Source organism: Tachysurus fulvidraco, chromosome 21 (assembly GCF_022655615.1).
Source record: "Tachysurus fulvidraco isolate hzauxx_2018 chromosome 21, HZAU_PFXX_2.0, whole genome shotgun sequence".
Classification (NCBI taxonomy): Eukaryota; Metazoa; Chordata; class Actinopteri; order Siluriformes; family Bagridae; genus Tachysurus; species Tachysurus fulvidraco.
In genome coordinates this window covers 14045976-14053080 of record NC_062538.1, presented here as the reverse complement: position 1 = coordinate 14053080, position 7105 = coordinate 14045976, and positions in this window count along the sequence as shown.

Sequence of the window (7105 nt, the reverse complement as noted above, 5' to 3'; positions counted from 1 at the left end):
AGAATGAGTAATATGTTTGTGGTATTTAAATTGCAATAATAGAAAATTCCAAAATAGTTAGACCCTTGAGTTCAGTTAATTAGAATCTGTTAGTGACATGTCGTTATTGGATATATGCATTTAGTTTATATTTATAACTTTTGGCAGACGTGATTAAGATTACAAGTACAAATCATTTCACTGCTGGGACCCTGAGCAAGACCATTCGCTACAGTAAGTTGTCTAAGCGAGGTAAATCTAAGCTACCCTGGATAAAGGTTTCTGCCAAATGCCATAAATGTAAACTTTGTGATCATTCAATGAGAATTACCATGTTCAAACCTAATGTGTCTTTATCAGCAATGAGGTCTGTGCTGAATGCAGTGTTTTACGATGACCCATTAGTCACAGAAATGGCTTCAATAGTACAACCAATCAGAGGATCATATTTCAAGTGAGGAATTTAGTTGGCTCTGCTGGGGGAGGGGGGTTCTTTTTTAAATGACAGAAGAAACTTCTAAAAAGGTCTACAGTATCCAGGTGAGATTACCTACTAAAACATTGTTGTGAAAACTAGGCATATGAGCGAAGTCAAAATATTCTGTGACTATATCCATATGGTATTTTGTATATATAAAAGAGTTCAGTCACATGTGGATCAGTATCTGTATCAAGCAATCAGGTCCAGAGGGTGAAAAGTCATAGGCTTTTCCTCAAGCAGCAAGAGTGATCACACAATTCAAACATATTCAAACATGTTGTGCTAGACAGTATTAAAAGCAAGCTGCAGCTAAGAGAGATCCAGGTTGGGTCTGGATGCTGATCTGCATATAACCGTATAGTCTGCATGGAAAATTTGCATTTGCATTGCTTTATTTTGTTGTACTTTAAAGTACTGCATAAATGTAGTCTGCCACATTGGCCTCTGGTGGGATCCTGGTTAAGGACCCAGCATGTGTGGCAATATGGACACGTGAGGGAAACAGCCATTGACAAGATGTTGGTGAAAAAAAGAAGTGAATCAAAACAAACACACATGGTCACATAAACAAACACAGAACAATGCGGAAGTAAGCGCGATAGCACTGCGGGCTGCTATGCATGCTGAATGGCTTGGCTTGCAGTGATCTGTGTGATGGGAAGATTCCTGACAATTGGTACAATGAGCATTTGATATGCTTTATAACAAACTGTTAGAATACTAGAAACTGTGTTAGAATACATTAGATCACATTGAAACTGACCTAATCAAACAATCCAAAAGTCAATTTTATAAAACAGGTGCATACATTCACAGGAATGAAAGAACTCAAACAAGTAGTGACTGCTACTAATCATATTAATTGGGAGAGCTGATTTGTGATTTAAAATTATTATATACAATATGTCATGAACACGGGATAAAATCTGACCCAAATGCAGGAAGCTTAACAAAAACTGGGATTTATTAACTTAAAAAACACGAAACATGAACACAGAATTGAGACAGAACAACAAACAAAGACACCAGAGGATTCCGCACTGCTCAAGGCAACGCGGCTCAACTAAATAGTACAAATAATTAATCAGACACATGAGGGACAGGTGTGCAGAGGCAGGCAGGAAGAGAAGGGTGGGGCAGACACGTGAACACAAAACGTAAACACAAAGCACATGGCCAAAGTCCGGGCTGAGTCCTGACACAATATACAATTTGAAATGAAAACCTGCCCTGTTTCTCCTCAGACTAGTGATAAATGCTGGCCGTTTTCCTGATATTCACCTGTTTCAGAGTGTCTACCCCGTATCCTTCTACCGAACAAGTCTGGTGCTCCCTTTTTGGTCAGATCGGTCAGTGGTCTGGTGGTGTCCAAATAGTTGTATAAGCAGGTATGTGTATAGTACCATAATTACCAGACATTGTGCGCACCTGAATATAAGCCTCACCCACTGAATTTAAAAAAATGTATTATTTTGAACATAAATAAGCCGCACATGTCTATAACAAATTGAAACAAATTAACTTTGCACAGGCTTTATCGAAACACGGCTTGTTACAAAAATAAATAGGCTTTAACGAAACACTGCTTGTAACAAAAAATAAAAAATTTGCAGTAAACAGTAGCCTACCAAGAAAGTCATTGGTCACTATCTTACTCCTCCTGTGCACTGAAACCACTGAAGTCATCTCCTTTGGTGTCGTTAAAGGTAGGGACTCCGATGTTTGAGAAATGCTTCAGAAAACTAAGTCGGGACCACAAACTAAAAATGTAAACTTAAATCAAAACAAACGTGTAGCCAATGAGCAAAAAGGGACGGGTCTTGTCAATATGTGCGGAGAGAGTGATCAGTGCGCATGTGTGACATTAGCAGAAAGCGGATTTAACATTGACAAGATGGATAAAAACAAAGAACGAAAGCGAAGAATGGCTTACGATAAGGCTAGAAGCATGATGCGTGTCAAACTTAAACACCTCGCTGACTTATCTAAAGTCTACACAGAATCGGACCAACCTATCAGATTTGAGCACCAAGACCACAGGGCTGGACCAATTACTGTGCAACTCCTTGTTTACCACGTTTCAAACATAGACTGAAGTCCATCCTGAACCACCTTTTCTTGTGAACAGGTAATCATTAGGGTGGTCTCATTGGATGCACACTACAACCCTGGTGGTGTCTCAATTTGGTGTTCAATGAGGTTTTATACATCTGAGGAGATGCAAGAACATTCTTTTTGCAACCTGGCTAAATCTGTGATTTGGGATGGTGAAAGGTGGTCTCCATAACAGAGCAGTTTGTCTGTGTGTTCTCTCTGTGGAAAATACTATTCTATTCACATGTGACCCAAGGTGTGGAGTTTTGCACACAGATCCAGAAGGTACTGAATTTCAATTTTACTGTTCGAAAGTCCCTTCTCCCAATTTTCCCTTGCGACCTCAAGCACACTGCAATTTCAAATATGCCCTCTCGTGCTGCAAAAAATAGGGGTTCTGGCCACTTATCTCAAATTTCTGCTTCATTGCGAACAAACTTCTACTAAATCGTTCAATGAGCCATTTGTTTTGGGATGATAAATGATCATTTTAATTGATTTAGTACCCAATAATTTGTAAAGTTTGTGGATTGTCTGTGACATGTTGTTGAGTTGTCCCTTGGTCCATCAGGATCTCTTTCAGGGTCCCAACTCCAGAGATTACATGAAAGAGAGCTGCTTCTCATCTGCCTCAGGGTATACTTCCAAATGGTCCTCTGCCAGCTGGATGGCCTCTGCAATAAATACCAGGTGGTGGCACTGGATCCCTCCTGCTGTCCCCAATCACAGTTGGCCAATTAATTGTGATCTCTTGTGCCATGTTGTTCTGCCATCAGCCATTTCCAGCAGGCAATTTCATTGGCTGAAAGAGGTCAGGTAATATAGCAATGCATGTTAGCAAGACCAAAAAAGGGTCATCTATCACAAAGGGTCCCATATCACCAGATTCTAATAGTCTGAAGACAGATTCTTGTTCCTTTTTCTATATGACCCAAATTACAGACATTCCCTTTCAAGTAAACTCTTTATAGAAGCACCAATGCCAATAAAACCGCACAAGAAAAAAGGGCCGTGTGAATTGTCACAGACAACTGCTGGGTGCAGACAAGACTGAGTCAATACAGCAGTTGCAGAGAGCCCACAATCAAGTCCAAGTATAAATAGTAGAACCTGATGAATGTGTGCAGAGAGGACCAGCCTGCCTCAGCACAAACATCATGCAGGGGGACTCCCTTTTCTAGAGACGATGCTGCAATCCTAGTAGTGTGTACCCTGTTGCCAAATGGTGAAGACATTCCACACACCATTTAGTACCAGGCGATGGTATCTATAAGCCAGTGAGAGAGGTGATATTTGCTGATGATATTACCCCTTTTGCAACCAATAAAAGCGGACCCAAAGCACTAAAACTAGGCACAGTAGATGCAGCTTTTCTTGCTGCAAAAACTCAGGAGTCAGGAAATAGAGGGCATGCAGGATGACACACTAACCAGTCAATGAAGGCACCTTCAGGATGTAACACAGTCTGGGGTGCAAAATAGCTTTAACCAGTCCAGGAGTGAACTCCAGGCAGGAAGAGGCTTCAGTCAGGAAAAGGCTACTATTAAGGCCTGCATATATCCTAGTTAATGCTAACAGAAGAGCAGTTTTTAGGGTTTTTAGAAACCTCTCTGGGGGTCACTCCAATGGCATGAAAGGAGCTTCTGAAAGCCCCTCTAGGCCAGAGAGAGGCTGCAGAAAGTCCTTAGTCATCTGGCACTACTCAGGAAATGAAAGATCAAAGGGTGCCTCCCCTTAGTGGCCCCAAGGATGGATGTGTGGTTAGCTGAAATATCCACAACAACCACCTTAAATGTAGTGAGGGCTACCCCCGCCCAGGCAGTAAACTTGGATCTAGTTCGAACAATGATAGGAAGAGCCTCCAGTTCTAGGACATAGCTCTAGAATTCAATCAAGCCCTAGACCAGAATCTCTGAGCTATTATCTCTAAGACAGGAGGTCCTTCCAGGTGGGATTGTCCCAAGGTGTGCCATTGAGGAGCCACTAACAATAGGTGTACTTGGTTCTGGTGTACCTTGGGTAGGACTCCTGGGAGCAGAGCTATTTGGGGAAAGAGGAACAGATGATTCCTTGCCATGTCTGCACCACGGCCTCTAGCCCCAGAGGAGACGGAGGTGTGAGGCAAACCAGAGGGTACAGTGGGTCGACTCATTTGAAGCAAACAAACACAACCTTCACTTCCACGTCCTCTTATAGGCAATTGAAATTGAGAGTCTCTCCAAAGCCATGGGCTTGGAAACCATGAGGAGACACCACACCACAGCCCATGAGAGAGCTGGATGGATGGATGGATGATTCAGATGGTGAAAACTTCTTTACTTGTGTGTTGTCCATGTACCAACACATGGTAGCCTTTTAGAGACAGGAGAAAGTGTTTCACAGTTAGAAACACAGCCCTCATTTCCAGGCAGCAATTGAGAACAGCACTCCAGCCATTGTTAGAAGGCACTCATTGAAAGTGTTTTGCAATGGCAATGCACAACGAGAGTGGAATCTAAGGTAGGAAACAAGGGCCTTTTCCACAAAGGGTATGTAGCCTGCAGCACATAACCCTGTTATAACTCTGGCCAGGCAGTTTATAGGGTGAAAGCCCTTGCTCCTGAGCCAAAAATGAAATGGTCTTATGCCATGAGATCCAAAAGCCAGATAAGTCCTGGCCTAGCCCAGATAGAGATGATTATTAAATTCACACATACAGGAGACAGTTGTGCCTGTATCGTTGTCAAATCCAAATTACCACTAGAAAACTGGTTCTCTGAGTAAGGGAAAGCACACATTTTTTGGGGTTCAGCATGAGACCCAATCACCTAATGTGGGCAAGCATGTCTTGCTGCCAGTCCTTTCATCTGAGCTAAAATAGGCCAGTTGTTGACATAATTCAGTACAAGGATGCTATGAAGTCACATAGGAACCAGTAATGCAGGAATTGCAGGAACAGGCTCTTTTCTATGTGCACCTTAATGAACAACTGTCTTGGAAGTTTTGAGGTTTGAGAGAATTAAAGGTTGGGGCACGGATGCTTAGTGGTTAGCACGTTTGCCTCACACCTCCAGGGTTCGGGGTTCGATTCCCGCCTCCGCCCTGTGTGTGTACACCGGTTTCCTCCCCCGGTCCAAAGACATGCATGGTAGGTTGATTGGCATCTCTGGAAAATTGTCCGTAGTGTGTGATTGCGTGAGTGAATGAGAGTGTGTGTGCCCTGCAATGGGTTGGCACTCCGTCCAGGGTGTATCCTGCCTTGATGACCAATGACGACTGAGAACGATCTGCTGGAAGCCTTTTTAGGAAAACAACTGCAATCTCTAGTCACAATAACTACCAGCCGTGAGAAATATAGAAGCATAGAAGGACAGGTTCTTATGAACATCTCTAAAGTGAAAATTTCCACTACAGCAACATACCAGTTAAATAAATGTCTGGTAGGCAACTTGGATTCTGTAATTCAATTTCAATTCAATTAAATCAAATCTATTGGTATAACACTTTTAACAATTGACATAGCCTCAAAGCAGATTTACAGAAGCATAGAAACAGAATACAAATTTTAAAGTTTAAAATTATATTAATATTTATCTCTTACATTTACCCCTATTCGCTATATATAATTAGCAAGCCTGCGGCAACAGTGACAAGGAAAAAATTTGCCTATACCTTTGCCTATAGAGGTAGAAGTAGCCCTACACAGACTAGTGGGCAACTGACACCGACAACTGCTGCTACAGTACATCACCTGACACCTGGTTATGCCAAAATCAGCACTTGACTACATTACTCATCAGCCCCTGCATATATTGCATATATTGTTGATGTCTAGCTTATTTGTTGCTTAATTGTTTTTTTTTGTGCAGATTTTAATTTTTTTGGTTTTTTTTATTCACAAGATTAGTTGTCTTTTTGCACCTTACAGTATAAAAGTATACACCTTTATCTGCCACCTCTAACTAACCTTGAAAAAGCATGACCAATAATGTGGATGCAGATCTCCTAAGGGCCTAAGGCAGAAGTCATCAACTTGTGTCTGGAGTCATCTCCCACCCTTCCAGGATTCTACTTTAGATTTTGCTTTTTTAATGTGGGTGGAAATGACCTAGTGGATCATAAACTGGTCCTCTTCTGTGAAGATCACATTGGTTTTTTTCAAATTCATCTTTAATCTTGGCTTCTCTAGCATGTGCAGCTGTACAATCCACTGTGATTACCATTCCATGAAACTGTCTATTTGGAACAGAAGTTGTTAAATACATGTTTCTTCCCATTGCTTGGATTTCCATAGTCTTTTATATACTGTTTATCCACCCATTCTTTGCGATTTGCATTGTAAAAGGAGTCTGAGATAATTGTTGTGACCACTACAAACACTTGGGTGGAGTAAAACACAGATTTTTACTTTTTATTTATGTTGCCATAGACTTAGTCTTAAATTACTGTACATATAGCTCTGTCTTTGCCTGGAAAATGAAGCATTTAAGTGTAGAACCACAAGTGAGCCTGCACAGATTTTGTCACATGTTGCAGTTAGCATGTTCGGTCTGTAATCTTATCAGATTAGTG